This window comes from Mirounga angustirostris, unplaced genomic scaffold, assembly GCF_029215605.1.
Source record: "Mirounga angustirostris isolate CCGP_5_RB_7025 unplaced genomic scaffold, mMirAng1.0.hap1 SCAF_1, whole genome shotgun sequence".
NCBI lineage: Eukaryota > Metazoa > Chordata > Mammalia > Carnivora > Phocidae > Mirounga > Mirounga angustirostris.
Genome location: NW_026991709.1, coordinates 49,502,409 through 49,529,904, shown reverse-complemented (window position 1 = coordinate 49,529,904; position 27,496 = coordinate 49,502,409). Strand labels below are relative to the sequence as shown.

Below are 27,496 nucleotides of genomic sequence, written 5' to 3'. Positions count from 1 at the left end.
AGGTTTGCTATATCATGGTAGGCAGCCTCCATGAATGGCTTTGGCAGATTACAAGGCAAGCAGGGGATTTAGGAAGCTTTATAGTGGAAAAAAAGGGAAGACTTCAGATATGTTCTTAATGGAGGTTGTTGGCAGGGGGAAACTGGAGGTGGACCAACTTAAATTGTGGCTTCTTTTGTGATTGGTTTGGATAGCATATTTGACCTTAGGTTGGCCCTTGAGTTGGAAGTGGGGGCAAAATTTAGGGAAGTTAGCAGTCATTGACCAAGTCTTGACTGGTCTGAGACTTTGTGGTTGGACTTCCCAGACTGGTTATGAGTGATGCTTCTATTTTCATATATGGTCAGCCATTGTTTGCATATTCAGTTTCCAGTACTGACTTTTCGCAAAGGATTATTGCCAAAAGGTTAAGGTTGTAAAGGTTAAAGTTGCCTTCCCCAACATCTTCCTAAGTAGTTTTTTATGATCTTCAACCAGAAAATCTCATAGACTAGGAAAGGCATCAAAGATAATTTGCTCTGGAACCTCATCAGAAGTGACCTTATCAACGCTAATGATGTTGGTCTGTTGCATTCTATTCATTCTTAAATACTTCACAGCTGCTCTCATTAGATAATCACCATGATTACACAACAACAAAAAGGTCAAGCAGAATTTGCAGTACAGTGACTAGGGAGGGAATTGAACAATTCCTGTGTGGTAAAGATCTGCATATGTAGCCTTCCCTGAATTAGTTAACTTCTCTCAAGTGACCCAAGGTCATATATGATTTCTCCTACATTATCTTCTAGGGTTGGGCATTTCAATTTAGGTCTATGATCTATTTTGAATTAATTTTTTGTGAATTATGGAAGATCTGTACCTAGATTCTTTTTTTTTTTTTCCTTTGGATATCCAGTTTTTCCAGCCCCATTTATTGAAGAGACTATTTTTTCCCTTGTATTGCTTTTGCTTCTTTGTCAAAGATCAGTTAGACTATATTTCTGGGGGGTCTATTTCTGGGCTTTCTGTTCTGTTCCATTGATCTATTTGTCTATTCTTTCACCAATACCACACTGACTTGATTACCATAGCTTTAGAGTAAGTTTTGACTTTGGGCAGTGTCATTCCTCCAACTTTGTCTTCTTCAAAATTGTATTGGCTATTCTGAGTCTTTTTCCTTTCCAATAAACTTTATGATCAGTTTCTTGATATCCATAAGATAACTTTCTGAGATTTTGATTGGGATTGCATCAAATCTACATCAATTAAGATGGGAAGAACTGATATCTTACTCTTGAGTCTTCCTATCCATGCCCATGGAATATTTCTCATTTATTTAGTTTTTCTTTGATTTCATTCATCAGGGTTTTATAGTTTTCTTTATATAGATCTTGTACATGTTTCCTTAGATTTATACCTAATATTTAATTTGGGGGTGGGGGAACTAATGTAAATTGTATTGTTTTTAATTTCAAATATCACTTATTTATTACTGATATATAGGAAAGCAACTGACTTTTGTACATTAGCTTTATACTCTGCAACCTTGTTATAATCACTAATGTGTTCCAGGAGCTTTTTGATCAGTTCTCTTAGATTTTCTACAAAGATGATCATGTCTTCTTTGAACAAATAAAGCATTATGTCTTCTATAATAACTGTTTTCCACTTGCCTTTTATTTCCTTGTCTTACTGCATCAGCAGCAATAGGTTTTGATGGTTCCCATCAAGTTGAGTTAAAACCTTAATGTTTTTCCAGATCACTCATGTGTAAATAGTAACACCTAGGAAAGAGGCTGTTGAAGAGTTTTCTTCTGTTGCAGAAGCCTGTTTTTGTTGGGCTCTCAAAGGAGATTATATCTTAGTGAGAACTTAGCCAACTCATAAAGAAGAGTCATAATCTCAGAATAATTTACACCCATTGTGTTCAATATCAATAAATATGCTAAATCTAAAAGTACTCCTGATTTCATTTTTAAGGAATCTGGAATAAGTTTATAGAGTCTTTAGTCTATCAGGAGAGTTTGTTTTTCACTCCTTGAATAAGTTATACCCTAGTAATTAATTGTGTTTTAGCAAAATTGTAATGTGTCTTGGAATATTATCTCTTTCTGCTCATATTGAAAGCAAGTAAATTGAATCCTTTAACAGGCTCACTTGTTTTCTGAACAAATTAGAGATCACTTACATATTGCATCAAGACCAAATGAAAATATAAATTTATCTTTTAAATTTTTATTTAAGACTTGGGAAAAATAGGAATGGACTTCAGTAAACCCTTTTGTATGATTGTCCAGTTATACTGTTGTACCCCTCCAAAGGTATTGACTGTTATGATTCAGAGGCACACTGAAAAGAGTAGAGGAAAGAATCACCAAAGTGAAGTGTTTAGTCTATGTCAGTGTGGTAAGTCAGAACCATCAGATCTGAATCCCACTCTGCATTGAGTTCCTCACTATTTCGTCTCAGTTCAATACCTCAGTTTGGTTATTGGTTACTATTTGTTTGTGATTGGTTCCTATTGTTGATGGAATCAGACCATTCCTTTTTATACACTTTTGCTCTCCTTTGTATTTCTGTTTTCTTTTGTGTTGTCTAACAGTGTTACTTGTCGTAAAAACAAGAATCACAGGGTAGAACATAGGTATAGGTCCTATCAACCTGTGGAGTTTGAGGTTTTCACTGGACTAGCATCCATTTGGACAAACTATGTTGTGGGTTACCAATAAAGCAAAATGAGATTCTCCTTCCATCTTGATTACTCGGTCTAAAGAACTTGGTTTTGATAGAACAATCTCTCTGGCTTTCCACTCACCAGGAGACACTTTTAGTCTGTGCTTTCAGAGGTTGGTTGACCATCAGGTTGAGTGCCCACAGTGACACTGACCCAACAAGCCAGAAGCAATAGAGCACAAGGGGCTGTTGTAGGGACTGCATCTGGTAAAAAGCTGGACTCCATCTCAATGGGCAGTACAGATCCTATCTTAATGGAACTTCCAGGAAAACTGTGGGAATAAACAAAGGCCACCCAAATTAGAACAAATACTATTCAGATTTTGTTAAATCAAGGGAGTCAGTCACCATTGCTTACAATTTGCAAAGACTCAAATGCAGGCAGGTGAGTGGGAAAGCTTTGTAGTGAAAATAAGGAAAGATTTCAGTATACCTAATAGGGGGTTATTGGCATGCAAAAGCTGTAGGTGGGCTAACTAGAAGGGAGGGAGACACCTTATGTGATTAGTTTGGGGAGTATATTTGGCTTTCTCCAGTTGGTCATGAGTTGGGAGTAGAAGTAAAAATTAGGGCAGCTGGCAGGCATTGACAAATCCTGACCCTTCTGGGCTGATAGAGGTTGATATTTGGCTTCTTGGACTGTTTGCTATAGAAGTTTGGAGTCAGACTACCATGATTATGTATGATCTGGCCATTGTCCATTTGTATAATCAGTCGTTCAACTAATTATAACCTCCATGTGTTTCCCTCATAACTTAAAAATCTTCAACATGTTAGTTTTCATATTTGTATGAATCATTTTACTTTTTTGGATAATTATCTTTTAATAGTGTACTTCCCAAAAGATAATTTCAATGACTCCCCAGGTTCAGTCAGGATCTTCTGTAATAAACACCCTATGTTTCTGTTTCAGGGCTTAAAAATCTTTGATAGCTTCCTCTGCCTATGGTGGAAAGCTGAAACACGTTATCCTATTATACAAAGGTTTTCTGTGATTAAACTGTTTCCTTTCTCTCCAGTGTCATTTTTTGACACATATTCATGCTTACTCACTCTATGACCAGGTGAATTATTTGCCAATACTCTTGGAATGCTTGCTACCTCCAAAATTTTATGCATGTTCAAATATTCCTTTTTCCTAGAATGTAGTCCTCCTCCTTCTACACAAGCAATCAATCTTACCTTAATTTTAAGAATAAAATTACTCTGACCTCTACTGCCAGCTAGAATTAACCATGTTCCAATTTGTAATATTTCACATGTAAATACATCTGCAAAGACAATCACCAGTTCAGAGCAGGTTCTCTTTTTCATATCTGCCTCTAACATCTCCTTAAAGGACCAAAGTCTGAGTCTTAGTAACTTCCAGTGTGAGGCACAGGGTAGAAATTGATTGATTGCTGAAGAAACAAATGAAGGGAGAAACTCTTGTTCTTAGTACCCCACATCATGGCAAGAATTAAATTAATTAGACATTTTTTCCTAAACACTGGCTAAAAATAATTGCACTAATAAAATAGAAAATTTTGTTTAAAGAAAGGTGCTAGAGAACCAGAGAAAAAATAATAAAGATTGGAAGGCGAGAGAGGAGTTTTGAAAGGGGAGTGAAATGTTAAATAAAAAGATGAAAGCAAAAACAAAACAAAACAGGTGTCTTGTACTTTACCATTTTAATAATATCCTAACCTTTTTATAGAATGAAAAAGGCATCTGTCTGTCTCTCCTATTATACTGGCTTGGGAACATTTCCTCTTCTGTATCCATATATCCTTCAAGATTGTCATCTCTGGGTCAGAAAACCTTTCAATAGAATTTATTTTATATTCTGTTTATGAGAATACTATCATTCAGTTCCATCGTATTTCTGGAAGTATCCAGACAAATGTCTCATCTCAAACATTACCTCCATTCTACCTAAATTTCACCTTTTTCTATAAGTGGATGAGCTATTTGCATGTCTTGTTTGCTTCTAATTTTTTTGAACAGCTCTTCTGTGTTATATTAGCTGGGTTTTTTTGTTTTTTTAACCAGGAAAGCCATTCAGCAGTTAACAGAGTAATCTTTTATCATGCCTTTAGTTCTGTGAATGGTTTTTAATCTTGTTAAAGTGCAGTGTGAATCAATATCTAGTATTGATTATGAGTTTGCATAGATGGGCTAGACAATGTTTAGAACTAGAGTTATGGTTAACATCCAATTTTTAGCATTCAGCAAAATACTGTTTTAACTGAAACTGATAAGGAAGTGGAATAATATCTATAAGTTTCAGCATATAATTAGCAAAGTATTTCATGAAGTAATAAATTTGATTATAGTCGTTAGTTTTAGTATCAGTCTTCCTTATGAAAAACTTTACCATAAACAGTAAAAAAACAAAAACAAAACCTCTTTAATTTTGCCAACTATTCCTTTTCATTTCACATAACCAACCTGAACTGTTGGCTCTTAGAAAAATATTTCAGATTCTTAGAAAAAAAGTTAAATAAAGTTAAATACAGCATGTAAACATACAGACCTAGCCACCAGATAGTAGTACACAGTGTAATAATTATCTCATTAGCAGGTCCATTTATTACGTGGGTGAGCTAAATCCCTTGATTATAAGTATCAGAAACCAACTTGAAAGCTTAAAAAGAAATATAGTAGTGTAGGCACACCTCTTGAAATTCAGTGTCAGACATTTAGATAGTCATAGGAAGAACTGAAAGTTGCAAACTGAAAAGCCATTAGGATCCCTGGAAATATAATCTCTGCCCCTCTCTACTCATTTCTGGGTTTCTATATATAGATTGACTTCCTATATTTGTTGTCTGCACAGCTAAATCTGGGTGCTAATGAATTCCAAGTTTACATGTCATGGGCTCAGGTACATGAAAATGCTTGATTCTATCTTGGTCCTGCTTCAACCAGGAGGGTTTTGGATTGGAGAAGGATAAGCCAGATACCTGTCCCTGGGCCTGTCAATCGTAACTGTTGGTTGTGGTCGCTGTGAACAAATAGGGCTGCTAGGAAACTGTGTTAAGTTTAAGGAGTGGTTAGAAGCTAGTTAAGGAAGATATTGGAGACATGGCAGACATTCCAAAAGGTGTGTAATACACTATCCCTCTCATGTAATTTCCGTACTTTTCAGCCTATCTAAAGACCTTCATGTTTTATTTTAGATGTTTTAATATTAACAGGATGTATGATAGAAGCTGACACATTTCATCCTTTTTCTTTTTTCTAACACCTTGGTTACAGCTGTTAGAAAAAAAGAGAAGAGGGGCGCCTGGGTGGCTCAGTCGTTAAGTGTCTGCGTTTGGCTCAGGTCATGATCCTAGGGTTCTGGGATTGGGCCCTGCATCAGGCTCCTCGCTCTGCAGGAAGCTTGCTTCTCCCTCTCCCACTCCCCCTGCTTGTGTTCCCTCTCTCGCTGTATCTATCTCTGTCAAATGAATAAATAAAATCTTAAAAAAAAAAAAAAAGAAGAATTAGGACATGTACAAGGGACTTCAACAAGTTCAGTATATCTGATGGGTGGGCAAGGGGGTGTGGGAATGAGTGTGTGTAGAAGAAAAGGACCTTTTGTGATGAGAGTCCTTTAAAAACCCTCTAATTCCTACTGTGAAGAAACAGCCTACTTCACTTACAGATAAGCCTCACTTTAATGGTATGTTCTTTGCTCATGGTCTTTTTTTCACCCCATTTAATGACTTTATCTAAGTCAAGACTGAGCTGAAGTTTCTGAGGATGAAAGACTCATTGAAGGTGTCATGCTTGTTTTAAGCTCACTGGGCACTCTCAGGCTTAGCATTCCTTAGGTAGTTTTGGAGTGCTCTAAGAACTTAGTTTGTGAATTTTGACTCTCCCCATATGAGCGCTGGGTAGATCTGATGTGAGCACAGGGTAGAGAGGACATGAAAGAAGTAGCAACACACCTGTTTACTTTCTGATCCTACTGTTTCTGAGGCTTAATTTATACTTCGCTTTTAGCAAATTGTACAAATGCAAATCCTGGGTACTGATTCTATCAAACTACTAGTCTGAGGTCACTGTGTTAATGGACCTACGTTCCCCTCCTTAACTGCTTTATCCTATGGCTTTTTACTTTGATAGGAAAAAAGCACACCAGCACTCCATATTCCAGGTTTGCCATATTTCTCAAATGGTAAATCTTTTCAAATTTTACAATAAACATTTTCAACGTAAAATGGCATACACATCTTTTACTGAATTTTTCTTTCACGCTACTAAAATGACAATACAGAAGTAGTTGTGTCCTATTTAATTGAAAGATTTGTGGTCAAGTCTGTATACCATAACTACAAATACAAAATCTATTCTGCTCTTAATATTTTTGTCTTAGAATTTGAGTGCTAAATGCCCCAACAAACTTGCATTGCTGCCAAGAAATGGCATTTCATTGTAATAAAACTTAGAACTTAATATTTTGATTCTGTACCTAGCCCCATGTCTTGCCATCTCCTGGCCAACAAAGTAGTTAGTTGTAATTTCATACATGACACTTACTCAAAAATATGTATTTAAGGGCAAACTCTTGTAAGTATAGCATTTTATGATGCAGTTTGTCCAAATGTATACCAAATTGGGAAATTCCAGTTTTCCACCAGAGGAAAGAACATTTTACAAATAAATTGAAAACCTATAACCCCAATTTCCACTTGAAAGTGATTATGATTTGCGTGTCATACTGCAGGAAGCAAGAAATTTACAATGTTAAGTTCACCTAGGAAACTGAACAATCAATAGGATAAATCTCAGAAAGAAGGCAGATAAATAGTTTAGACTCCAGGAACAAAACTCTGGATGTCAGATTAATTAACTGATATGTAAGTAAATAAATAACTCTAGAATATTTTTAGCTACATTAACTATTTTTTTATGAGTATCATATCTAAATGGATCAGAGATATCATAATTAATTTCAGGCCATCTACACTGTTCAATAAGTTCGGTGGTATACTTTAGCCAGATTCTTAAAAATTTTTTGTGTGTTCTTCAAAATAATTATGAAAAACTATGTGTCCCTTATACATTAGGTTAGAATGTAAAATTTTATCATATTTATTTATAAATGATAGGTTTCTGCAATACTGTAGATATTGACATCTTAGAATTTTCAATTTATTTTGTTAGAAAAATATTCAAATATATGCTAAACTCAAGAGAACAGTACAATAAATTATCCAGATTCAACAATTATTTGGATTTTACTTCATTTAACCCTATTTTTCTCCTTTTTGATGCATCATAAAACAAACCCCAGAAATCATACTCTATTTCAGTATGTGTTTCTAAATAACATACATTTTTCTATTATAACCATTATCCCACCTGACAAATTAAAGGTAAGTCCTTGGAATCATCTGATACTTTATACTCATATTTTCATTTCTCTAAATACATTTTTATATTTTTTTAATTTTTTCTTGTTATGTTAATCACCATACATTACATCATTAGTTTTAGATGTAGTGTTCCATGATTCATTGTTTGTGTATTACACCCAGTGCTCCATGCAGAACGTGCCCTCTTTAATACCCATCACCAGACAAACCCATCCTCCCATGCCCCTCCCCTCTAAAACCCTCAGTTTGTTTTTAAGAGTCCATCAACTCATAGTTCGTCTCCCCCTCCAATTTCCCCCCTTCATGCTTTCCCTCCTGCTATCTTCTTCTTTTTTTTTCTTAATATATATTGCATTATTTGTTTCAGAGGTACAGATCTGTGATCAACAGTCTTGCACAATTCACAGTGCTCACCATAGCACATACCCTCCCAAATGTCTATCACCCAGCCACCCTATCCCTTTCACCCCCCTCCAACTACAGCAACCCTCAGTTTGTTTCCTGAGATTAAGAATTCCTCATATCAGTGAGGTCATATGATACATGTCTTTCTCTGATTGACTTATTTCGCTCAGCATATCACCCTCCAGTTCCATCCACGTCGTTGCAAATGGCAAGATTTCATTCCTTTTGATGGCTGCATAATATTCCATTGTATATATATACCACATCTTCTTTATCCATTCATCTGTCAATTGACATCTTGGCTCTTTCCACAGTTTGGCTATTGTGGATATTCCAGCTATAAACATCGGGGTGCATGTACCCCTTTGGATTACTACGTTTGTATCTTTGGGGTAAATACCCAGTAGTGCAATTGCTGAGTCATAGGGTAGCTCTTTTTCAACTTTTTGAGGAACCTCCATACTGTTTTCCAGAGTGGCTGCACCAGCTTGCATTCCCACCAACAGTGTAGGAGGGTGCCCCTTTCTCCACATCCCCACCAACATCTGTCGTTTCCTGACTTGTTAATTTTAGCCATTCTCACTGGTGTGAGGTGTTATCTCATTGAGGTTTTGATTTGGATTTCCCTGATGCCGAGCAATGTTGAGCACATTTTCATGTGTCTGTTGGCCATTTGGATGTCTTCTTTGCAAAAATGTCTGTTCATGTCTTCTGCCCATTTCTTGATTGGATCATTTGTTCTTTGGGTGTTGAGTTTGATAAGTTCTTTATAGATTTTGGATACTAGCCCTTTATCTGATATGTCATTTGCAAATATCTTCTCCCATTCTGTTGGTTGTCTTTTGGTTTTGTTGACTGTTTCTTTTGCTGTACAAAAGCTTTTTATCTTAACGAGGTACCAATAGTTCATTTTTTCCCTTGCTTCCCTTGCCTTTGGTGGTGTTTCTAGGAAGAAGTTGCTGTGGCCGAAGAGGTTGCTGCCTCTGTTCTCCTTTAGGATTTTGTTGGACTCCTGTCTTATGCCTTTCAATCATTTGGAGTCTATTTTTCTGTTTGGTGTAAGGGAATGGTCCAGTTTCATTCTTCTGCATATGGCTGTCCAATTTTCCCAACACCATTTGTTGAAGAGACTGTCTTTTGTCCATTGGACATTCTTCCCTGCTTTGTCAAAGATTAGTTGACCATAGAGTTGAGGGTCCATTAGTTGACCATAGAGTTGAGGGTCCATTGAGGGCTTTCTGTTCTGTTCCATTGATCTATGTGTCTGTTTTTGTGCCAGTACCATACTGTCTTGATGACAGCTTTGTAATAGAGCTTGAAGTCTGGAATTGTGATGCTGCCAGCTTTGCTTTTCTTTTTCAACATTCCTCTGCTATGCGGGGTCTTTTCTGGTTCCATGCAAATTTTAGGATTATTTATTCCATTTCTTTGAAAAAAGGTGATGGTATTTTGATAGGGATTGCATTGAATGTGTAGATTGCTCTAGGTAGCATTGACATCTTCACAATATTTGTTCTTCCAATCCATGAGCATGGAACGTTTTTCCATTTCTTTGTGTCTCCCTCAATTTCTTTAAAGAGTATTTTATAGTTTTCTGAGGACAGATCCTTTGTCTCTTTGGTTAGATTTATTCCTAGGGATCTTATGGTTTTGGGTGAATTGTAAAGGGGATCGACTCCTTAATTTCTCTTTCTTCTGTCTTGTTGTTGGTGTATAGGAATGCCACTGATTTCTGTGCATTGATTTTCTATCCTGCCACTTGACTGAATTCCTGTATGAGTTCTAGCAGTTTTGGGTGGAGTCTTTGGGGTTTTCCACATAAAGTATCATATCATCTGCAAAGAGTGAGAGTTTGACTTCTTCTTTGCCGATTCAGATGCCTTTTATTTCTTTCTGTTGTCCGATTGCTGTGGCTAGGACTTCTAGTACTATGTTGAATAGCAGTGGTGATAGTGGACATCCCTGCCATGTTCCTGACCTTAGGCGGGAAGCTCTCAGTTTTTCCCCATTGAGAATGATATTCGCTATGGGTTTTTCATAGATGGCTTTTATACTTTGAGGTATATACCCTCAATCCCTATACTCTGAAGAGTTTATCAAGAAAGGATGCTGTACTTTGTCAAATGCTTTTTCTGCATCTATTGAGAGGATCATATGCTTCTTGTTCTTTCTTTTATTAATGTATTGTATCACATTGATTGATTTGTGGTTGTTGAACCAACCTTGCAGCCCAGGGATAAATCCCACTTGGTCGTGGTGAATAATCCTTTTAATGTACTGTTGGATCCTATTGGCTAGTATTTTGGTGAGAAATTTTGCATCCATGTTCATCAAGGATATTGATCTTAATTCTCTTTTTTGGTGGGATCTTTGGTTTTGGGATCAAGGTAATGGTGGCCTCATAAAACGAGTTTGGAAGTTTTCCTTCCATTTCTATTTTTTGGAACAGTTTCAGAAGAATAGGTATTAGTTCTTCTTGAAATGTTTGGTAGAATTCCCCTGGGAAGCCATCTGGCCCTGGCTCTTGTTTGTTGGGAGATTTTTGATGACTACTTCAATTTCCTTAGTAGTTATAGGTCTGTTCAGGTTTTCTATTTCTTCCTGATTCAGTTTTGGTAGTTGATACATCTCTAGGAATGCATCCATTTCTTCCAGATTATCTAATTAGCTGGCATATAGTTGCTCATAATATGTTCTTATAATTGTATTTCTTTGGTGTTGGTTGTGATCTCTCCTCTTTCATTCATGATTCTATTTATTTGGGTCATTTCTCTCTTCTTTTTGATAAGTCTGGCCAGGGCTTTATCAATCTTGTTAATTCGTTCAAAGAACCAGCTCCTAGTTTCATTGATCTATTCTACTGTTCATTTGGTTTCTTTTTCTTTTTTTAAGATTTTATTTATTTATTTGAGAGAGAGAGAATGAGAGACAGAGAGCATGAGAGGGAGGAGGGTCAGAGGGAGAAGCAGACTCCCTGCCGAGCAGGGAGCCCGATGCGGGACTCGATCCCGGGACTCCAGGATCATGACCTGAGCCGAAGGCAGTTGCTTAACCAACTGAGCCACCCAGGTGCCCATTCATTTGGTTTCTATTTCATTGATTCCTGCTCTGATCTTTACTATTTCTCTTCTCCAGCTGGGTTTAAGCTTTATTTGCTGTTTTTTCTCTAGCTCCTTTAGCTGTAGGATTACGTTGTGTATTTGAGACCTTTCTTGTTTCTTGAGAAAGGCTTGTATTGCTATATACTTTCCTCTTAGGACTGCCTTTGCTGTATCCCAAAGATTTTGAACAGTTGTGTTTTCATTTTCATCTGTTTCCATGAATTTTTTTAAATTGTTCTTTAATTTTCTGGTTGACCCATTCATTCTTTAGTAGGATGCTCTTTAGCCTCCATGTATTTGAGTTCTTTCCGACTTTCCTCTTGTGATTGAGTTCTAGTTTCAAAGCACTGTGGTCTGAAAATAGGCAGGGAATGATCCCAATCTTTTGGTACTGGTTGTGACCTGATTTGTGACCTAGGATGTGATCTATTCTGGAGAATGTTCCATGGGCACTAGAGAAGAATGTGTATTCCGTTGCTTTGGGATGGAATGTTCTGAATAGATCTGTGAAGTCCATTTGGTCCAGTGTGTCATTTAAAGTCTTTATTTCCTTGTTGATCTTTTGCTTAGATGATCTGTCCATTTCAGTGAGGGGGGTGTTAAAATCCCCCACTATTATTGTATTGTTGTCGATGTGTTTCTTTGCTTTTGTTATTAATTGGCTGCTCCCATGTTAGGGACATAGATATTTACAATTGTTAGATCTTTTTGTTGGATAGACCCTTTAAGTAGAATATAGTGTCCTTCCTCATCTTATTACAGTCTTTGGTTTAAACTCTAATTTGTCTGATATAAGGATTGCTACCCCAGCTTTCTTTTGGTGTCTATTAGCATGGTAAATGGTTTTCCACACCCTCACTTTCAATCTGGGAGTGTCTTTGGTTCTAAAATGAGTCTCTTGCACACAGCATATCGATGGGGTTTTTTTTTTAATCCAATCTGATACCATGTGTCTTTTGATTGGGGCATTTAGCCATTTACATTCAGGGTAACTATTGAAAGATATGAATTCAGTGACACTGTATTGCCTGTAAAGTGACTGTTACTGTATATTGTCTGTGTTCCTTTCTGGTCTATGTTGCTTTTAGGCTCTCTCTTTGCTTAGAGGACATCTTTTAATATTTCTTGTAGGGCTGGTTTCGTGATTGCAAATTTCTTTAGTTTTTGTTTGTCCTGGAAGCTTTTTATCTCTCCTCTATTTTCAATGACAGCCTAGCTGGACAGAGTATTCTTTGCTGCATATTTTTCTCATTTAGTGCTCTGAATATATCATGCCAGTCCTTTCTGGTTTGCCAGGTCTCTGTGGATAATGTTTCTACCATTGTAGGTTACATATCTCTTGTCCCGAGCTGCTTTCAGGATTTTCTCTTTGTCTCTGAGACTCATAAGTTTTACTATTAGATGTCGGGGTGTTGACCTATTTTTATTGATTTTGAGAGGGTTTTTCTGTGCCTCCTGGATTTTGTTGTCGGTTTCCTTCCCCAAATTAGGGATGTTCTCTGCTATAATTTGCTCCAATATACCTCTGCCCCTCTCTCTCTTTCTTCTTCTTCTGGGATCCCAATTATTCTAATGTTGTTTCATCTTATGGTATCGCTTATCTCTTGAATTCTGCCCTTGTGATCCAGTAGTTGTTTCTCTTTTTCTCAGCTTCTTTATTTTCCATCACTTGGTCTTCTATATCACTGATTCTCTCTTCTGCCTCATTTATCCTAGCAATTAGCTCCCCCATTTTTTATTGTACCTCATTAAAAGCCCTTTTGATTTTGACTTGGTTAGATTTTAGTTCTTTTATTTCTCCAGAAAGGGTTTCTCTAATAACTTCCATGCCTTTATCAAGCCCAGCTAGTATCTTTAAAATCATGATTCTGAACTCTAGATCCAACATCGTACTAATGTCTGTATTGATAAGGTCCCTGGCAGTCAGTACTACCTCTTGTTCTTTTTGTTGAGGTGATTTTTTCCATCTTGTCATTTTGTCCAGAGGAGAATAGATGAGAGAACAAAATGCTAACAGGGTAAAAACGTCCTCAGAAAAGACCTGAAGCTGGGGGAAAAGAAAGGGAAAGAAAGAAAAAAAAAAAGCTAAAGACAAACAAAAACAGAACAACAACAAAAAAACAGAATATGATCAGGCTGGTGCATAGATCAGTGCCACACACTAGATTTTGGGTGTATTTTGGTCTGTTAGAAGAAAGTGCCTCCCAAAATTTTAAAGAAAGAAAAACACATATAAATAGGGTTGACATGATGAAGGGATGTGATATGACTGTAAAGATGAAAATTATAAAAAATTTTATAAAGAATTGATATGAAGTTCTTTGAAAAAAGAAAGGATTTTAGAAAAAGAAAAAAAAAAGGAGAGAATGTGATCAGGCAGGAGACTAGAACAAAGCCACACACTAGAGATTTAGGGTATATTTTTGATCTGTTAGAAGAAACTATCTCAAAATTTTAAAGAGAACAACTTATATATATATGCCAAAAATAAGAGTAAATACTATGAAGGGATAGAATATGACTCTAAAAATGAAAAATAAAAATGTTTTTTAAAAAAGGGATTGATAAGATATTGGTTGAAAAAGGGAAAAAAAAATTTTAAAAAGTTTAAAAAAATTAAATTTGAAAGACTGAAGAATCATGGTAAAAAAGCCATGGATTCTATGTGCAGTATTCCCCTAGCGCTGGAGGTCTGCCATTCTCATTGATTGGTAAACTTGGTCTTGGCTGGCTGTTCTTGCTGATCTTCTGGAGGAGGGGCCTGTTGCTGTAGTTTCCAAATGTCTTTGCCAGAGGCACAATTGCCCCACCCTTGCCATGGGCAGGGCTAAGTAATCTGCTTGGGTTTGCTCTCAGGAGCTTTTGTTCCCTGCAAGCTTTCTGCACAGCTTTGGAGGAGGAGAGTGAAAATGGCAGCCTCCCAATCTTCACCCCAGAGGAACCAAGAACTCGGGGCCCCACTCCTCAGTGCGCCCCCAGAGAAAAGCAGTCAATCACTCCCATCTTCTCAGTCTCTGGCCACACTCTGTGCTCACCCGGCCTGTGACTGAGCGTTTCTATCTCTGGCACCCGACCCCGTGTGGAGTCTCCAAACCCAGCAGATCCCTGCAGTGCACTCCTGCACTGCTCCTCTCAGGGGAGGAAGGGGAGTCTCCCGGATCTGTTGCTTGTTGGGTCCCTGCTGGAGGAGCAGTGGCCCGACTGTGCCACGGATCACAGTTTATGGCCACCCCAAGCTGAGAGCCCACTCCTCAGCTCCATCTCTGCAGCCGGCTTCCCTGCTCCAATACCTGAGAGCTCTGCTGCACTGAGGCACCCCCGGTCTTTCTGTGACACCAAGGGTCCTGAGACCACACTGTCCCATGAGGGGTCCACCCCCACTTAGCCACTGGAGCAACATCCCTCAGTGGGGCCAACTTCTAAAAGTTCTGATTTTGTGCTCCATGGCTCTATCACTTGCCAGAAGCGGCCAACAGAGGCCCCCTCCCCTGCCATCTATCCTCCCGAATATCACCTCAGATTCACTTCTCTGCATGTCCTACCTTCCAGAAAGTGGTCACTTTTCTGTTCAGAGAGTTGCTATTCTTTTCTTCAATCTCCTGTTGAGTTCGTAGGTGTTCAGAATGGTTTGATCCCTATCCAGCTGAATTCCTGAGCCCAAACGAAATCCAGGTCTCCTTCTCCTCCACCATCTTGCTCCGCCCCCTAAATACATTTTTAAAGTTATTTAAACAAGATTTCCCCCTAGAATCCACACATCCTATTGGTGTTATAGCTCTGAAATCTTTTTAATTATAGATGTTCCTCTTTTCATTTTTTGTGCTACCAATTCTTTACAGAAACAATCAGTTACCCTCTAGAATGATCCACATTCTCTATTTGTCAGTTTCCTTCTTTGAAGTATTATTTAGCTTATTCTTCTATCCCCTATATTTCCTATAAATTTAAGCATGATCTAGGCTAAAATCATGGAAAAGTATTTTGGCAAGCATGCTGCAAAAGGTGTGTGAAGTACTTTACAGAGCATATTATTGGAAGGGCAAAGGGTGATTTTACCCTTTTTTTTTATTTATATTTTATTATGTTATGTTAATCACCATACATTACATCATTAGTTTTTGATATAGTGTTCAATGATTCATTGTTTGCGTATAACACCCAGTGCTCCATTCAGTACATGCCCTCTTTAATACCCATCACTAGGCTAACCCATCTCCCCACCCCCTCCCCTCTAGAACCCTCAGTTTGTTTCTCAGAGTCCATAGTCTCTCATGGTTCGTCTCCCCCTCCGATTCCCCCCTTTCCTTTTTACCTTCCTGCTATCTTTTATTTAAAACATATAATGTATTATTTGTTTCAGAGGTACAGGTCTGTGATTCGACAGTCTTACACAATTCACAGTGCTCACCATAGCACATACCCTCCCCAATGTCTATCACCCAGCCACTCCATCCCTCCCATCACCCACCCCTCCAGCAATCCTCAGTTTGTTTCCTGAGATTAAGAATTCCTCATATCAGTGAGATCATATGATACATGTCTTTCTCTGATTGACTTATTTTGCTCAGCATAATACCCTTTAGTTCCATCCACGTTGTTGCAAATAGCAAGATTTCATTCCTTTTGATGGCTGCATAATATTCCATTGTATATATATACCACATCTTCTTTCTCCATCCATCTGTTGTTGGACATCTTGTTTTTTTCCACAGTTTGGCTATTGTGGACATTGCTGCTATAAACACCGGGGTGCACGTACCTCTTCGGATCACTACATTGTATCTTTTGGATAAATACCCAGATTTCACCCCTTTTAGAGGTACAAAGATTTCTGTGGGTTTAATAATGACAGTTGGTCTCCTCCACTATGAAGTCTGCTATCATTCTGTCCTTTACAGTTTCACCCATTGATGATCATTATCTTTAAAAAATTGTGTAACTAATATTAAATTGATTAAAACAAAATTATAAACTTTGATAAAAACAATTATGTAAAAAAAACATTGCAAATGCACATTTAAAGATATAGAGGAGACAAGTTTTGGTGACTTGATTAAAAACATGGTGAAACTTTCAGATTATGTGCAACCTCAGGAGACAATGCACTCTAAGTTTTGAGATGGTTAGATTCATTCTTTTTTTAAGATTTTATTTATTAGAGAGAGAGAGAGAGAGCATGAATGGGGAGAGGGGCAGAGGGAGAGGGCCAAGGAGATTCCCTGTTGAGCAGCAAGCCTGATGTGCAGGGCTCCATCCCAGGACCCTGAGATCATGACCTGAGCTGAAGTCAGACACTTTATACCACCCGAACCACCCAGGAACCCTCCATGTCTGTCTTTTTGAATGAGAAGAGAAATTGTGGAAGGACAGAAAGGAAAAGCATTAAGCTTTTCCTCACAGGTTCTTGGCTTCTCAGACAGAGCAGTAGTAAAAAAGACTTTCTTATTCCCTCAAAACTCCCCATACATCATGTAAAGGGTATGCAAAATGCTGTTTTAATTTTGTTGACCTAAGTCACAAACGTTGGTATAGAATAAGAATTGATAGACATAAGAAGATTTGTAAGGCAACATTGTTAATTGTGAACAAGAAAATGTAGCATGAATGAAAATATCTTATGTCTAAGCCATTTTTAAACAATCTTGACATCCCTCTTTCCAGAGGTCTTTTAATGCTGTTTTCTTTTTTTCCCTTTTGTCACATTATTTTAAAATATAGGGATCCTACAATATGAAAAGCCAAGAATTAATATTTATGTATTTCCCTTATTATTTTTATAGGAAGACTAAGGCAGAAAAGGGTAAGAGGTCAGAGTTTCAGAGAGGAGATAAAAAATATCTGCTTTTTACTTTTAGATTATACATTTGGATTAAGACTGCCCAATTTAGTTGCCTTGGCACATCTGGAACAAACTGATTTTGTCCCTAATTCCTTGAGTTCCACAAATTCATTGAAACACAGGACTTAATTTATACTGGATCAAGTCAATACCAGATTTTTTTTTTTTTTTATGAAGCAGCCTAAAAAGGCAATGATTGGTCCTTCTGCCCCTCTTTCCCTCTATTGTTCCCGCTCTCTTCCAGAACTTAGGCTTCCAAAAGGTCATTCTCCATTGATTACAGGGTTCTCCAGAGAAATAGAATTATGAAGATATATATAAAGGGATTTATTATAAGAAATTGGTTCACAACTATGGAAGCTGAGAAGTCCCAATATCTGTAGTTTGAGGGTCTGAAAACCAGGAGTCCAATATTCCAGCTCAAGACCATTAGGCAGAGAGCAACACTCTCTTGCTCAAATTTTGTTCCACTTAAGCCTTCACTGGATTGGAGGAAGCCCTCCCATTTGGGGAAGACAATCTGCTTTGTTCAGTCTATCAATTCAAATGTTAATTGCTCCAGAAACACCCTCATAGACACATCCCGAACAATGTTTTTATATCAGAGCACCACGTGACTCAGTCAAGCTAATGCATAAAATTAATCAAATGTAAAGTCTCTTGTGTTCTAGCAAGAAAAGACTGAGGAGGGGTTGCATCCCCAAACAAAATAACAAAACCTGCTTAACTAAGGTAGTCCTTAAATAAACAACTGCTTTTTTTTTTTTTTTTAAGATTTTATTTATTTATTCGTGAGAGAGAGAGAGACAGAGGCAGAGGGAGAAGCAGGCTCCCCGCGGAGCAGGGAGCCCAATGCTGGACTTGATCCCAGTACCCTGGGATCATGACCTGAGCCAAAGGCAGACGCTTAACCAACTGAGCCACCCAGGTGTCCCTAAACAACTGCTTTGATGTCAAAGTGGTTGTCAGTTATTTCATTCTAAAAGATAAAGGAGGTTTTAACTCACTTCTTAGAATACAGCAGCTTGGGTTGAAGCATTTCAAGAGGGTTTCATGGAAGAAGGGGCTTAAACAAGCCTTGAAATGAGTGAGGATTGAATCAATAGAGAAATGCACAAATCCTGCCTTACGATTGTATTGTGTCAGGATCAGATCACATGTTAACAAATGGCCTCAGCAAACAACACAATATACCCATGAATATTTTGTATTCCCAGTTCTCAGATTTGGTCTCTGGGAGAAAATTAGTTCATATTTACTGTCATATCTTTTTCATCAATTGCCTAGAGCTCCTTCAAAGAAATGTACTATGGAAATAGAAATAATTTCTATTCTGCCTCCCTCACAAGTTTATCCATTTCTTTTTCTATTCAGCTTGTCATAGGATTTGTCAAACTAAGGTTTAGCTTAAGTTCTTGAGCTGTGGCTAGAGTTTTAAGAATAATACATTAGGTGAGACTGTTCAAATAGTGAAACTGCTGTGTGGTTTTTTGTTTTTTTTTTTCTTCTTCCCTTCCCTTTCCTTGACTTTCAGTCATATGAATCCATCAGGAGAATAATTTTCAGTAGGAAATGGACCTATCTGGGAACATAGAATGTGTTGGCTATCTGATAAACCCTTGAGTTATCTGTTTTAATATACATGTTTCAGATAAAAACCTTTTAGCTATATCTCAGTTTCTCAAGGTTTCTCATGTCAAGCATCAGAAGTCATAAATGTAAGTCTCTGTAGATGCCACCTTTCATTATATCAAACTACAGGCATACCTCTTTTTATTGCACTTCACTTTTTTTCTAACCAACTTTGAATCAATTTTGGGGGGTTTTGTTTTAATTATTTTTGCTCTTGAAATCTAAGCAATTGCATTTATAAGGATTTGTATTAAAAATTGAAAAAATCTTGCTCATATAAACCAATTTAATAATGGATGTGCAAAATATCCTATGCAAAATAAATGAACAATATTTGCTTTGGTGTATATTACTAAGAAAAAAAAGGTTAGAAATAAATTAGAAAAGGAGACCTAAAACCGAATTTTTAACACTCAGAAAACAGGTTGAATTTGAACGCAGAATTTTAAGAACTCACCAACCTAGCTTTTGATAAACTCATTAGGAATATTCACAAACTCTCTAGATTACCCTTACCAGGGTTTCATTTTCTCAGGAAATAATTTTGAAAAAGAAATCATAGGTTTTTGTTTCATCTTGTCATCTCCACCTTCCATGAATATTGAGAACTAGTAAGGCACAGCTAAAACTAACTGAAAAATATGGTACTAACTGGTCATCTCTATACTTGGCCCAGTGGTTCTCAACTGGTAGAATAAATAAATACAGATGTTTTGGTAAGTAGTTCCTAGAGTCTATATTTCTTTTTAGTCATTTCTGTCATCTTGGTTTACTGTATTTGTGAATCATACTGCAGAGAGTACAGACTTTGGGGGAAACCAGAATGTATTCAAATTCCTAATTGTTCAATTTTTGCATTGCCTTATCTGGGGGAAACTTACCTAACCTTTATTCACCTCAGTTTATTCTAGTGATGCAGGTTAGTTAAGGCCTGGGTACATTGTTTAAAATTCATGCTGCACTGTGCCCCTTAACCACCAATTCTTTCACACACTTTTTATACTTCACAACAGTCATATTTCTCTTCAAAGTAGTTTACATTCATGTACCCATTTTGATTACCTAATGCATTTCATTTATTGTTCAATTATTTCAAAAACATTTTTTGGTCTCCTACTATGTGCCAGACAGTGCCAAATCCTGAGAATACAAAAGGAACGAGGTACAACCCCTGCTCTCAAGCAGTTTACAGTATATTAGGGAAGAGTAGAAGAAAAAAAGATTCTAATAGATACATGATCAGAGTTCTCAGGAAAGAACAAAATGAGAGACTAATTGTACTAGACTATCTGTTTAATTTTTTTTTTTTTTAATGTTTGAAGGAGGCCTTGGAGACTGAATACTGTTCCTCAAATAGAAAGAGCCAAGATGCCCTTTAACAGATAAATGGATAAAGAGGATGTGGTCCATATATACAATGGAATATTACTCAGCCATCAGAAAGGAACAATACCCAACTTTTACATCAACATGGGTGGGACTGGAGGAGATTATGTTAAGTGAAATAAGTCAAGCAGAGAAAGTCACTTATCATGTGGTTTCACTTATTTGTGGAACATAAGGAATAGCATGAAGGACATTAGGAGAAGGAAGGGGAAAAGGAAGGGGGGAAATCGGAGGGAGAGACAAACCATGAGAGACTATGGACTCTGAGAAACAAACTGAGGGTTTTAGAGGGGAGGGGAGTGGGGGGATGGGTTAGCCTGGTGATGGGTATTAAGGAGGGCACGTACTGCATGGAGCACTGGGTGTTATACGAAAGCAATTAATCATGGATCACCACATCAAAAACTAATGATGTATTGTATGGTGACAAAATAAAAAAAAAAAAACAGGACAGACAGGAAAAGAAAATGTTAAGCACAATAAACAGCTTATGCAAAGATAGAGATATGAAATTTTAGCATATCAATCCTAGCAACCAAACTCTCCAATCAATTGTAAATCTGTTGCTACCTACCAATATTCTTGGTTCCTTAATACATTCTCTGTGTATGACTTACCTACATAAAATGATTGCTTTATAAGTATCAATGTTTATTTTATATCTAGAGAGGACTGGTATCTGAAAGAATACCCCAGTTAATGCATCTCATCTCTATTTTTAAATTTTAAGTTGATATTTTTTTCATATAGTACAGTCATATTACGTGGAAAAGTTTCCTTCTCACAGCCACCCACTTGTTACATCATTGCTGTTAATTTCTTGTTTTTGTCTACAGTTATTTTATGAACAGGGTATCAAGTATTTTTATGTTCTTTTGTACTCTACAATAAATCCTTGAGATCTTTCCATGACAGCACAAAAGTTATGTTTCTAATTACTATAATTTATTTAAATAGTCTTCTAACAATAGACATGCAGAAATGAATATTTTTTTACATGTTATTTCACTCATGTGTGAAATGTCTCTATAGGCTAAATCTAAAATAAAATTTGGGGGTCAAAGAACAGATATAATTATGTTCAATGTTGTCAAACTACTTTTCATACTGGCTATATTGTCCATGGTACCCATATTGAAACCAGCAATATACAAGAGTGTCTGTTTTCCCATGGCCTGGGCAACAATGTGAGTTATTTCTCATGTATTTTGTGGGTTATTTTATAATCTGGTATATCTAGATAGACGGAAAATGCTTTATTCTTTCTTAAGATCTCATATACATACATATGGTGTTTGAGTATAATTTTGTTTTTTTATATTATATGTAGGAATGAGTAGAGTTTTATCACTTTAAGAATCATTTTTATGGTATGCTTGTTCCCAAATGATCCCTCTTTTTCCCTTTTAGGTTTTGATCCTGTTCTAATGTAATTATAGGTATTCTTTATATATTAAAATCAAATCTGTTTAAATATCTTAACTATATTTAAAAGGTCCATTTTTCTTCTATGATTACTAGAGTATTTTACAGTCAGTCAATACAGAATTTCCTTCATACCAATAACCATACTCAGAATTTCACATTTGGGAATTATAGTAGTAAGTAAATGGAAAAAAAAAACAATAAAAGATGGTGGGTATACTTAAACTTGAAATTAGTGCTATTTTTTATTACTGAAAGAAAAAAATTAATGAGTATCTGCTTCAGTGTAATGAATTTCATATATAGAGATTTCAATTTTATTTTGAGATGACATTTTAATGAGAAGTGTAAGTGAATCAAAAAAATATTAATTACTAACATTTGAAATAAGTCATTTGTAGAGTTTTTTGGAGGGTGTGGTCAATAAAGAGGTTGGTGTGTTGATCATTTTCTGTAGAACATTCTGTGAAAACATCTTTAGATGATTTCAAAGGAGGACACACCATTTCAGGCAAAAGAGCTTCTGATATTTTTTGGAATACTTTTCTCTACCAGACACTGTGACCATAATGGGCAAAATGCATGGTAGCACTATTATAGCAGAATGAGAGATGGCCTTGCAAAGTCAATATTGTATAGAAAGGATCTAAAGTAACTACATTAAGTAATGATTGTGTGTGAGTATTCCTTCCACATCAAGTTTCACTGACATCAATGGTGCGGCCATCTTGTTCATTTTCATGTATCTTTACGTATTTAATTTGAAATGTAAATACTCCACATAACCAATTTTACTGTATAATAAAAATATTTTAATATTGTACTGAAAACTCAAGTGTGTTTATTTTTAAAATGCTCTAAATTGATAACATGTAGAAACCAGCAAGTTTTAAGGTGACATGATTTGAAATAGTCATGGCATGCTACCATTTAAAAATACATTCTCTATGCTGTATATTTGTTAAGTAAATCATAAGGTTTTTACATAGTACTAATGATTCACCGTGAGCATACTGTGAAAGTTCAATCCTTAAACCATTCACTACTAGATGCCAAGAAGAAGTAGAAGCTAACCCTGCTGGAACTCCAATTTTTGGCCAAAGCAGATTCCAAAAACAGTGAGAAATTAAAAGCCTTGCTGATTGGATTACTAAAACACAAAATGGTCAAAATGAAGTTCAAAATGCATCTATTTCAGAAATCTATAGACTTCCTGGATACAGAATTAAGAAAAATAAAATTCTTTAGAATATTAGGTCATTGTAAAGTCCATTCTTTCAAATACACATATATAATACTATAATTCCTATCATTTCTATGTTTGCTTTGAATCTTTTCCAAAATAACTATATTTCATTGTTTTGTTTAAAGGCATTCAGTTTGGTATGCTTTCACTGGTAACACAAAAGAGATAAGACCAAAAAAACAAAACAAAAACAAAAAGAGACAAGTACCATTTTCCTACATTTATAAATGGGTGAGACCACTCTTGTAACATCAATAATTATATTCATTACTCTTGTGACTCTTAGACGAGCATATATTTTACCATGTTTCTGTAGTGACTAATTTTGGAAACTCAGAAAAAGCAACCTAAGGAGCCAGAGCTGCTTTGGTTTACCTACGAAGGTGGGGGACTGTTACTGTACATTGCCCAGATAATGGCAGTGTTCTCTGGTGCGAGTTCTGGGTAACCCCCATAGGTTTAGATTTTTGTTCATCTTTATAGAGCACTAATCCTGTCTGTTTTCCCTAGATAGCCTCACCTTCCACTCATCTCCACCAAATCCATTCCTGGACCAGAATAGAGGCCAGTAATAAGAAATGAGCATGTGATTAATATGATATAAATACTGTGTTCTTTTGTTGTACTATTACTATTATTCACATACTAACTCTATGAAGTAAAGACATTTTCACCTGTCTCTTTTACAGTTAAGAAAATTGAGATGTAGAAAGAGTAAGTTATCCTGCTCATTTACCCAATTTTTAAAATTCAGGGCAGAAATTAAAACCCAAAGTCTGTGAGATGTCAGAGTCCTGGCTTTTAGCCTGTTTTTCTCCCTTAAAAAACAGATTCTCAACATCTATATTAATGATTAAACATGTCTTCAAAGGGAAAATAACCATGTTTGGTATTTTGGAATTCTGAAGTTTGGGGCTTTTCAAAAAGTATAACTTAGTAGACTGGGTCAAATAAAACCCATTGATATACCAATGACAACTCCATGTGAAGCCTTTTGAAAATATTTAAAACTGTGATAGACTTCCTAAAATGTAATGTATTAAAAACAATAAACCTCCAGAGGTCATTTGAGAATCAAACTACTTCAGATTTGTCACACACAGGTGTATTTTACAAAGATGGTATTCACCCCAAAAGTCAAACTACCCTATAAACCAAAATATACTTAAATTCAAGTTTCATTTTTTTTTTTGCTTCTAAGTGTGTACCAGACTATATTTACTGCCAAAAATTAAACTTGAGATATCACAATGGTAATAAAAATGTCATGTAGGATTTGCTTATGTACTTTTAAATGATATTAAAAGTGAGTTGTAAACAGGACTGCATAAAAGAAAAATGTGGATGGCTATTGATCTTTAAATGAGAAAGTTTTATCATTGCTGTGGTAGGAACTTGCCACAGGAATGTAGACAGCTAACTAATGTCCAAACTTAAAGATGAAGTGGCCTATTTTTAGACAATTAGTTGAAATACTAAGTGTTTTCTCATCTTAGAATTCTATAGAATAGTATTGTAAAGGGCCATTTCAAATGATTAAGTAAATCTTTAACCTTGAAATGTGGGTCAAATTTATGAGAAAGAGAGGAAAAGGGTTGAATATGTATCTGAGGAATGTACAACAGCATGGTGAAATATGATAGAGATCACAATGCCTAAACCTTTGCTTTCCTCAACTGTCATAGGGAGAAAAAAAAATTGAATTGTTCTCCCTTATATCTATGTGGATATAACTCAGGATGTCTTGGTCAATCTCATCTAGGTCACAAAAGTATGATAGTGAATATACAGAAAAGCTCGCAAAATTAATTTTATCCTGATGGTGGTAAAAATAATGTTTTTTTTAATGTGGATTAATTACTCCTACTTTTTTTTATCATTTCACTGTATATAAGTCATCATTTTTATATCATTCTAAGAATATGCAACAGAAAAATATTTGTACAAATATAAATGTCTAGTTTTAAAAGAAGAGGTAAAATGTGTGTTCCCAGCAAGTAGAGTGAATCCCAAACAATTTTCATGTGAATAATACCATGCTATTGCTCAGAGGGCCTGAATGTTGCCAGTGGTCTCAGATCTAATATCTTCTATGATGGAGAGGAACAGGTTTTTGCATCAGAGGCCATTCATTCTTGAGATACCATGATGTTTATGTAAATTTTACTTTTTTAAGATCAGGATATACGCTATCTGTGACTATACTTAGGTATTCTTTTAGTATTTCCTGGTCACTAAATGACTATTCATTTAGCTAAAATTTCAATGTATAAAAATACATCCTGTAATGCCTGATTTTAATGCTATACCTTAGAACAAACTTTGCCATTACACTTGTCAATTCTAAAGCTGGTTGCTTTTGCTGTTTCATTGTGAAATACACTCCCACTGTAACTCAATATTTTAAACTTCTTTGAATTACATGTTCCTATTTTAATCATTTGGATTTTACTATAAACATTATCACAAGTGTGTTTAGTAATATTTATATTTATGGTACTGTTATACATTCTCCCTGGGTATCATCAGCAGAGAAGAGAGAATCACTACTGTTCTCAGGCCCTCTGAATCATGTTGGGGTTCTAGAAATTCTCCCTCTGGCTCCATATTTAGGATCAAGAAAGAACATATTCTCAACTCCTCCTCACTCTTTTGTTCCCATTCTTCATTCCTTCCAAGTCCCAGAAAAGATTCCTCTCTCAACAGTATGGCTTCCACATACCTTTATTTCCATTACCAAGAAAAACTTCAGCCTTTTCTTGCGTTAATGCCTCCAGGACACCTGCACTAGTTTGACCCATATCACATACATTGACATCATTTTCCAATTCTTAGAGTCCATCTCTTCTCAGAATCCCATATAATGAAAACCTGACCTAGGAAAGCCCACTATCTAGGCCTTATTCTCTTGTATCCATAAGCATGACTCAGGGAAAATCACATCAATTCTTTGAGCCACATTTTCCCTCTATAAGACAATGGGATTATTATAGAACAAATTATGAAGCTACATGAGCATTAAGTGGTCAGCTGGCCATAGGTGACAGATCACTGCTCAATATATTTGATATCATGACTTAACCTTTTGAATTTATTTGTGGAATCATGATTATATTTAAAGGTACTATAAAGCTAACATGTGACATAAAAATAGCCTCCCTTCTCAGCTAAATATGAAAGCAACCTTTAGTCTTTTATTAAGCAGATAAACCAGGAAATGTTTTGAATAGAGAAAATGAAATGAAAATTAACTACCATTTGCCAATGATAAATGTTAATCCAATAACAGGAAAGAATGTTTTTCTATCTAATCATTCTGTTATAAATCCCCTAGTATGAAATTCAGAAAAATCTCTCTACGTGATGCTCTTCCTTAGTAGTTGACTTACTGAACCAAAAATTCAAGTCATGCTAGAGAAGTGGTTCTCAAATCCCATGTATAGATTTGTCACAACACTTGGAACGTTAACTTATAAAACAGATTTCTGACTAATCTACAGACCTAAGAAAACAGCACCACTGTAAGTGTTAACACTTTATAATTTGATAAATACTTCCCGTGTTCTGTCAATGATTGTGATGAAAAGCCAAACTCAGGACTCACTGTTCTAGAGGATATTATCTATTGCCCTAATCTTTAAAGAATTAGTTCTATTATATAGCCTATAAATTACCACATATAAAAGACAAAGAGAAATTTTGATAATTTCAATGAATGTAAATACAGGTCAAAAATAAAAAAAATGGCTCTTACCTGTGTAATTGAAGTTTAGTAAGAAAGTAGAACTTAAAAGTCTTCACCAAAAAAAGAAAATAAAAATAAGGCAAGTAAGTGAGGTAATAGATGTGTTAACTCTGTGGGGGAATTCTTTTACAATGTGTATTTACATCAAATCCTCATGATGTACACCTTAAATATCTTAACATTTTTATTTAATTATATCTCAAGATAGCTGCAAAAAATATGGCTTTTATGATTCAATGTTATTATCCCTAAGGTTCTTTCCAAATAGACTTAGTGCATACTTGACAGAATCAAGGAAATGTAACTCTCTGTTCTTCTGTTTTAGGAAATTAAGAAAATAAGTGTCAAATTAATCTCATTTGCAAAAACATACCACTGACTATCATTACAATTCTATTAAAATAGGCCTATTTTTATTTTTTAATGTTAGATATAGTTTTTTAAATAAATTTTATATATTCCTAAGTTTTTAAAAGATATATTCTCAGGGTAAAAAAAAAATTATTCTCAGGGATGATATAGGTCAAAGGGCATAAATTTTCAGTTATAAGAAAAATAATGGGGAATATAGTATATTATTCAAATCTATTTTCATCCCTACTCCCTGGTTTCATATTCAAATCCAAAGGAGAAAAAAAATTGTTAATAAAAATG

At 35.8% G+C, this 27,496-nt stretch overlaps 1 long non-coding RNA gene across 2 annotated transcripts in view; it reads right to left on the bottom strand.

Annotated features, from left to right (window-relative positions):
• Window positions 1-6,185: 6,185 nt before the first annotated feature.
• Window positions 6,186-27,496, bottom strand: part of LOC123863348 (uncharacterized) — a 420,091-nt gene continuing 398,780 nt past the window's right edge. For both annotated transcript variants that reach the window (XR_010410079.1, XR_010410083.1), the window contains 2 exons: window positions 15,112-15,274; window positions 6,186-13,616 (listed from right to left, as the gene is read on the bottom strand). This is a non-coding gene — a long non-coding RNA (uncharacterized LOC123863348). The remainder of the gene's footprint in view (window positions 13,617-15,111; window positions 15,275-27,496) is intronic.